Raw genomic sequence first — 9,350 nt, 5'->3', positions numbered from 1 at the left:
AGTCCAAAAAATCCAAGTCAACTGTGCTTGTCCTAAGCCTAGATTACGCACCTCTGTCAGATTGTATCTCAACACTGTGCACAGTGTTAGGTAAACAGAGCCAATTTTTCCCCCTTCGTTTTTCTCTTTTCTAGATTACTTGCAAACTAGCTTCTTCTGGAAACAATCTGTCTTCTGAGCACAATATGGGAATTTAGATTTCGCTTTTGTCCAGATCAATACACTTGATTCAGTTAAGATTTCATGGTGTTGATGTTGAAGACTTGGTCTCTATGCACCCAGTGCTGAATTGAATCCCAGAGGCAGAGTTTTGGATGAAGTAGGAAAGAATAGTTTTCTTGAATTGCCAGGCAAAGGGGAACATAGCAGGCTTCTGCTTCTGAAAACTCTTGTGTTCCAAGAGTTTTGGATTTAATGGGAGGATTTAATGAGGAGTTTTATAGCAGTAGTTCAAGGGTGGAGCTGTTGCCAAGATCAAGGTGTGTGCAGGCCCTACACTCCTCTAATCTGGTCTCAGGTAATCTTGATGAGCCTTTCTGGTTTCTTTAATCTGGCCTCAGGTGATCTTCTCTGACGTAATCCATTTGTTGGGTTTTATTCTATAAAGAGCTTAAAGGTACTGTTGCGTGTATTCCTGGAAGTGGAACCTGGAGCCTGCCCCAAGGCTGCACTACTGTTTCTAGACTTCTCCTTCTTTGTCTCTGCATCCACTCCCTTTCCTGATTAGCGAGTGTTTGAACCTGCCCTTTGGAATTCAGGGAAGTTCACGGAAACTGAAGCCTATTCCCTATAAACAAGAAACAGGGGACACTGAAAGGCTTCCAGTACCAGGAGTACCACTAGGTCCTGCCTGGTTCCTGGTTTCATTATTGAAAGGGTCAGTAATACCCACTCACTGTGACATAAAAAATTATTTTTATCAAAAGACATTTGAGTTTGTTAAATCTCTTATAGTCCTAAAAGCAGAACTAAGAACCAATTGTCATAAATTCCCTCCACTAGAGGCCATCCCTGGAATCCACCAGGGATGACTGACTCATCACGAGCAAAGACAAGTCTTCACAACACAAGTAAACAGACATTGTCACAAATCGATCCTATCTCCCATCTACTCTCCTGAAGCACATGTATCTTTCCAAAATGTCATTCGTTTTTGGATAAGCTCCCTTCTTCCTCCCCTTCCCTAATTGAGAACTCATTTATTTTCCCATTAATGTCTTTCTCTTCCTCTTCTTCCCCTATCAAGATGTTGTGTAAGCCCTCCATACAGAAATTCTAACTCCCCCTCGTGTCAAATTTTTCTGTGCACTCTCTATATACCTGAATGAAAATATGATGATTAAATGTTATCTTTTGTTAATCTGTCTTTTGTCAGTTGAATTCAAAAGACCTCAATCAAGAAAGTACAGGAAAAGTTTTTGTTGTGGTGGTTTTTAAAATTGAAGGGTAGTTGATTTACAATGTTGTGTTAATTTTTGCTATACAGCCAAGTGATTCAGTTATGCACGTAGATATATATATATTTAACTATTTTTCCCATTATGGTTTATCATAGGATATTAAATAAAGTTCCCTGTGCTGTAGAGTAGGAAGGACCTTGCTGTTTATCAATTCTATACATAATAGCTTACATCTGCTAAACCCAGTCTCCCACTCCATCCCTTCCCCAGTCTCCTCCCCCTTAGCAGCTGCAGGTCTGTTTTCTATGTCTGTGAGTCTGTTTCTGGTTTGCAGATAGGTTCATTCATGTCACATACGAAGGATATCATTTGGCACTTTTAAATTTCTCTTTCTGACTTCATTTAGTATGATAATCTCTAGATCCATTCATGTTGCTGTAAATGGCATTATTTTATTCTTTTTTATGGCTGAGTGGTATTCCATTGTATGTATGTACCACATCTTCTTTATCCATCCCTCTGTCGATGGACCATTTAGATTGCTTCCATGTCTTGGCTATTGTGAATAGTGCTGCTATGAACATACGGGTACCTGCATCTTTTTGAACTCGAGTTTTGTCTGGATGTACGGGCAAGAGTGGGATTGCTGGATCATACAGTAATTCCATTCTTAGTTTTCTGAGGAGTTTCCATACTGTTTTCCATAGTGGCTGCATCAACAAACATTCCCATCAACAGTGTAGGGCGGTTATACAGGAAACGTTTTAACTCCTGGACACTTTACTATATGAATGTATTAAAATTTGTTTATCCCTTCATCAGTTGGGTTTTAGGGTTGTTTCATTTTTTGGACACTAATCTCTAGGGTTTTTTTGCATGGCATAAGTTTTCACTTCTCCTCAGTATCTAGAATTGGATACCTATATTATATTCTATGTGTCTCTATAAGAAACTTCAAGACTGTTTTCCAAAATGGTTGTTTTGGGAGATGTTGCACCAAAAGACACAAACCAAAGCTTGGGAGAAGTAAGGATTTATTACTTGCAGTAAGTAAGGAGAATACCTGGGGTCTTTTCCAAAGCAGTGTCTCCACAAACAGCAAAATGGGAAACTTTTAAGCTAAGTGTACATGCATATTCTTGAAGGAGTTAGAGCAGGAAATTTCATATAGAATTGGGGCAAAGGCAGACAGAGCCCAAGCTTTAGCTGATAGAATTCGGAAAAGGTCAAAACCATCATTTCATCCTCCACCTGCGTAGGGGGATTGGTTCCTGCAGAACTCAAAGATACATAACAGAATGTTATGTATATTCCTCATTGTTTAGTTTCTAAGTCATGTCCGACTCTTTGTGACCCCATGGACTGTAGCCCACCAGGCTCCTCTGTCCACAGGATTTTCCAGGCAAGAAGACTGGAGTGGGTTGCCATTTCCTTCTCCAGGGGAATCTTCGTGACCCCGGGATTGAACGCACAGCTCGTACATTGATAGGTGGATTCTTTACCACTCAACCAACAAGGAACCCCAAGGGGCAGGAGCTAAAACTCTGTTTTATCTCTGAACTATTGTTTCTTGACTGCTTTTCCTTTGTTCCTGCTTCCCCTAACTTCCCTTAAGATCACTGATTATTGAGGCAAGCATGGGGCCAACTTAGATGCAAAAAACTTAGGCCAAATTGGTTTCTCTTATGTCAAGAAAACCATGCCTGGTTCTCTTTCTCTGAGGATCCCCTATCCTATCAGTTGTACCAACTTTCATTTTCATTATCAGTAGATGAGAGTTCTAGTTGCTCAGTGTCCTCATTAGCACCTTATATGGTTAGCTGTTTTACTTTCAGTCATTTTGGTGGATAAAGTGATTATTTGAAGACAAATAAGGAAATGTCCATTGAAGAAATATTTATTTATGAAACCAGCACTGTGTGTTAGCTTTGACTGGGTTGATATACTTTGTTGCAAGTTTAATTTTACTGACTGTGTCAGAAATAAGAACACAATTCCCTGTCTCTTCAGGTCCTCCTAGTCAGGTCAGAAACAGGAATGAAACTGTGTTCAACAGTATACCTCTCATGGTACTCCGGAGGCTTTTGCCTCTTTCTGGAAGGAAGGAGAAGACTGCCACAAGTTGTATTTTGAATCAAGTCCCATTTCCCCTAAGTTGACAGTTAGCTCTATAGGTTAAAATATCAATGCTGCAGCTGGAGTATTTTAAAAGCAATGGAGGAAAAGAAGGGTTTCCCTTGCCAGGAGATAACTAATCTTAACCTTAAAATAGGGTCAAGAGTTAAGGAAATGTGGATCTGAAGAGTATTTTAACCTCAGATCTATGTTGTTTGTATATCCATTGAACATAGTAGCTCACCAGGTCCAAAAGCTGTAAAAGATGTTTTAGGTAAGGGTGAGCTGCTGCCAGTGATTAGAGTTTAAGGCACATTGGAAAAGCACTGGGCCAGTTGGAAATCTGTGTCCCTGGGTCCAAGTTCTGGCTGTGACCTAACTAGGTGAGCAAACATGGACAAGTCAAATGCTTGCAGGCCAGTGTTTTCTTCTATAAAACAGAGCTTGGATTCCTAAGATCTCTTTCAGTTGTGACATTTTGTGGCCTGCATATGACATGGAGAATTCTGGGAAGAAGGACAGTAGGGAAAGCCAGAGCAAAGAGATAGAATGCAGGGGAGGGGCAGGGCTGTGCAGGGAGAGAGGTGTGGCTTACGTGTCAAAAGGGGCAGGGAATTCCCTGGCGGTCCAGTGGCTAGGACTCCATGCTTTCACCGCTGAGAGCCTGGGTTCAGTCCCTGGTCCGGAAACTATGATCCTGCAAGCTGCATGGTGACAAAGCTAACAAAAACAAAACAAAACAACAACAACAAAACACAAACAAACAAACAACAACAAAAACATGGGCAAATAGAGGGACCCTTGAGGCCCAAACAGACTCTTAGGAAAATCCAAGGAAAGACGTGTGTGGAACTAGGAGTGCGCTAGGAGTACCATATGCAGAAGAGCAGGAATGGAGATTTTCAACAGGAAGGCAGTGCAGAGGAACCAGTGACCTAAGAGCATTTTTTTGCCCGTTCAACAAATAGCTATTGAAAGGAAATATTTTAAGGGACAAAGAGCTGGGTCAGTATTCAGCATGAGGGAAGTCTGTGATGGGTGCTGAACTGGGGGTATGAGGGGTCCCACTGTGAGAGATTGTGACGCTAAGCTGGGATCCTGTAAATTTAAGAAACACATGTTGAGCAACTACCACATTATAGGCATTGGAGATAAAGACTAATTTCTTTGTCATTTTGGACGTTCAGTCCTGTTCCCAAAATCTTGGCCCCCTGTACACGAGTGTTGAATAAAGAATATGGAGACAGAATTCAGAGGGAATAGGAAAATGACTCTATCTTGGCACAGAGGAATACACAGCAGGCTAGCACCTCAAGAACTGAGCCCCTCTCCCCTGGGGAATACAGAGAGGTTTTATATCCTCATGAAGGTCTTGTGTGTGTGTATATATATATATATATATATATATACATTTTTTTTTTTTTTTCCTGCAAGTTTACAGTTAAAAGCTGGAGTCAAGCGGCTCAGCAACCTGATCTGGTATCCCTGAAGTTATAGGCCAAGAACTTCTTCCTTTTGAGATGCAGAATCCTAAATCCATGGCTGATTCATGTCAATGTATGGCAAAAACCACTACAATATTGTAAAGTAATTGGCTTCCAACTAATAAAAATAAATGGAAAAACAAACAAACAAAGAGATGCAGAATCCTACTAGAAAGCGTAAGGGGAGAAAAATGCCAGCTGTAGAGTATAATTTATGTGGAGTTAGATAGTAATTAGCTTTGTGAAGGACAAATCCAGCTACAAGTGTTTGTCAGTAGTAACGCCTAAAGAATACCCAAGATTATTTAACTCTTGCAGACATGTTTGGCTGGTGTGTGCCAAAGGCTGTCTACTCTTTTTTGTTTTTGCTGCAACAGTTTTAGTAAGGAAAGATAAACAATAAATGGCAAATAAGTAAAATACATGGCATGTATGCTAGCAATAAATGCTAATAGCAGGGAAGGACAGTAGGACTGGGTACAAAGGGGAGGAGCTGTAATTCTGAAGAATGTGGCTGCTGAGAAAAAGATGCCATCTGGCCCAGGAGGGGAGGGAATGAGCTTGCATGGACAGAGAGGTACTGGGTAGTCTTTAGATAAAGAACAGCGAGTTCTAGTAGCCAGGGTTCAAGGAGGCCAGGGAGCTGAGGGGAAAAAGAAGAAGGGGAGAGCGGTACAAAATGTGATCTGGGCTCCCTGAGAAGCAGGAGGAGCCCAGCTTCTTCCAGAGCTCCCAGCTCACCTCCTTCCCTTCTCTCAGCATTTTTAGATACTGTCATGCATAAGACTCTATTCTGATTACCAGAACCAGAACGAAAGTTTGGGGCTCAACTGGCAGCAAGGGTAGATGAAGTTGCTGTCAACAGTGCTAGACCTGGCCTTAAATCTGTCTTCAGACACCACTAGTCTTTTCTTTGTTTTTTTGGTCCTGGCTATGCCACATGGCAAGTAACGTCTTAGTTCCCTGACCAGGTGTTGAACCTGCATCGCCTCTGGAGTCTTAACCACTGAACTGCCAGGGAAGTCCCCAGATACCAACAGTCTTAAAGCCAGTGTGGCTCAAGGCCTACACTGGTGGGTTTCCCCACAGAGCGCAAAAGAAGCTGCAGGGAAGAAACAAGGGCTGCCAGGTATATTGAACTGAAAAAATAAAATACATATATGATTGTTTTAGGAGATACATGCACTAGATTCAAAATTTAACAGAATAAAAAGCATTTTAGGGATTTGCCTGCTGGTCCAGTGGTTAGAACTCTGTGCTGGTTCAATTCCTGATCAGGGGGTTAAGATCCTACATACTGTGAGTCGCAGCCAAACAAAAACAAAAACAAACAGAACTCTGTCACAGTTCAAAGTCTTTTTTTTTTTCTCAAAAGATCTTAAATTTTGGATACAGCAAAGTAAAATACAGCCTCTTGAAAAGCAATTAATAATTTGTTTATAGAACCAGCTTCCCCCAAGGAGAGTTCCTATTGATTTATAAATTTGGCCTTAAATTTGACCTGTGGCCTTCACGTCATGATGATTTGGGTCACTCTGAATATGACATCTCTGAAACAAGGACCTATGCTAATTTTAAATGAATGCAGCTGCCTATTTGTCATTTATTTATTTGCATCACAATATGTTGGAATAAATTCCCAATTAATAAAACATTTCCAGTAAGCAGTCAGACTGAGGAAATGAAGGACATTTATCTAGTAAGTTTAAAAAGAAATGTTTCATTTTTGTCTTTTTTGGACATGAAAAAGGGGAAAACATTTATATTTTTGCGGGCTGTGACAGGCCAGATTTGTTCCCAGGGCTATAGCACCTAAAAAAAATCCATATAGAAAGAGACATGTGCACCTCAATGTTCATCGCAGAACTGTTTATAATAGCCAGGACATAGAAGCAACCTAGATGCCCATCAGCAGACGAATGGATGAGGAAGCTGTGTTAACATACACACCATGGAATATTACTCAGCCATTAAAAAGAATTCATTTGAATCAGTTCTAATGAGATGGATGAAACTGGAGCCCATTATACAGAGTGAAGTAAGCCAGAAAGATAAAGACCATTACAGTATACTAACGCATATATATGGAATTTAGAAAGATGGTAACGATAACCCTATATGCAAAACAGAAAAAGAGACACAGATGTACAGAATAGAATTTTGGACTCTGTGGGAGAAGGTGAGGGTGGGATGTTTTGAGAGAACAGCATCGAAGCATGTATATTATCAAGGGTGAAACAGATCACCAGCCCAGGTTGGATGCATGAGACAAGTGCTCAGGGCTGGTGCACTGGGAAGACCCAGAGGGATCGGGTAGAGAGAGAGGTGGGAGGGGGGATCGGGATGGGGAATACATGTAAATCCATGGCTGATTCATGTCAATGTATGGCAAAAACCACAACAATATTGTGAAGTAATTAGCCTCCAACTAATAAAAATAAATGGAAAAAAATAAAATAAAAAATAAAAATAGAAAATAAAAAATCCATATAACCTCAAATTAGATTTTAGTGAAAAAAAATTTTTTTTAAGTGAATAAAGGTAGAAAAGTTTAGGGAATTCCCTGACCGTCCAGTGGTTCGAACCTGGCACTTTCACAGCCAGGGGCCGGGTTCGATCCCTGGGTCTACAGGCCGAATGAACGTGAAAGTGGTAGTGCTTCACTTGTGTCCGACTCTCTGCGACCCCATAGACTGGTGTTCGCCAGGCTCCTCTGTCCATGGGATTCTCCAGGCAAGAATACTGGAGTGGGTTGCCATGCCCTCCTCTATGGGATCTTCCCGACCCAGGGATCAAATCCAGGTCTCCCAAATCACAGCTTCTTTACCGTTAGAGCTACCCGGGGAAGCCGCATAGAGCGGCCAAAGAAAAAAGGAAAGAAAGAAAAAGTTTGCCCCAGGCCTACAAAGGTTTTTTTTCCCTTCCTTTCCTTCCTTTAATTTTTTTCTCCCTACCCCAACTCTCTCTTCTTTTTCACCCTTCCCTCCTGCATTTCTTTCTCTTTTGGGATCAATGAAAATGAATGTGTCTTAAGTTTGATTCATGGGGGGATTTTGCATTTGAACAGCAAGGAGATCAAACCAGTCAATCTGAAAGGAAATCAACCCTGCATATTCATGGGAAGGACTGATGTTGTAGCTGAAGTGCCAATACTGTGTCCATCTGATTCGAAGAGTCGACTCATTAGAAAAGACCCTCCTGCTGGGAAAGATTGAAGGCAAGAGGAGGGGATGACAGAGGATGAGATAGTTGGAGCATCATGGATTCAATGGACTTGAGTATGAGCAAACTCGGAGACAATGGCGGACAGGGAGGGGAGCCTGGCATTCTGTAGTCCATGGGGTCGCAAAGATTTGGACACCACTGAGCGACTGAACAACAACAAATCAGAACCTTTGGTAGTTAGGCATGGAGGACGTTTATTCCATTTTCCATTTGACCCGGTACGTTATTTAATAATGTACTGTCAACAATTAGAGAGAGACAGGGCTCCTAAGGAATAGGCCAGGAACATAGAGTGTGGCAGCTCTCTCGTAAAAGAAAAACCTAAAGGAAGGGAAGGAACTGGCTAAACTGAGTAGGAGGTAGGGAAGCCTCAGGTGTTTTTTGAGCTTGCTGTTTTTACTGTGTATAATGTTCCTTCCCCTATTTTCCACCTGTTGAAATCTTCCCAATTCTCAAGACCAGATTGGATAATCATCTACTGTGACTGTTTCTAGATCCTATTAGAAACTAGCTTCCTCCTCTAAACCCCCGAAGCACTTTCTGCTACCTTTTTTGTAATATTAGTGATAGTCCAATTTATCTTGATCTGGGTAGTCAGGGCCTTGAATGCCATACTAAGAGGTTAAGAGAGTCATTAAATTTCTGAGGATAGCTGTGAATTACAATACTTAGGCATTTCTGGGGCAAAAAGAAACTTTTTTTTCCCTCTCTCTCCCTCCCTCCCTCTTTCTAGCCTATTACTGTGAAAAAGTAGCAGGCTTGGTTACTCCACTTTATAAACATGGACGCAGGTTACTCTCCAAAACTTGCTCAGGAAGCAGCCTCGAAGTCCTCACCACCCTCTTTACCCTCTGTAATCTGAGGGTAACTGCTACACTGAAACGGTGCTTTGAAGGCTCCTCAATGAGTTGATACCTTCCACATCTAGAAACTTGTCCCCTCTGTCCTCATTCTCACAATTTTGAATCCACTTCCTTCCTGAAATACTTTGTTTTCACAACTTACTGCGTTTTTTTTTTTTAATGTACACTCAAAACGAAGGTTAATTAGTTAAGGGTGGCTATGGGTGGAGTCTTCAAGAAATTCTGAAAGGTATTTTTCAAGCATTTTAGACTTGAAAGGGAGG

The sequence above is a fragment of the Odocoileus virginianus genome, chromosome 29 (genome assembly GCF_023699985.2).
Source record: "Odocoileus virginianus isolate 20LAN1187 ecotype Illinois chromosome 29, Ovbor_1.2, whole genome shotgun sequence".
NCBI lineage: Eukaryota > Metazoa > Chordata > Mammalia > Artiodactyla > Cervidae > Odocoileus > Odocoileus virginianus.
This window is presented reverse-complemented; position numbering follows the sequence as displayed.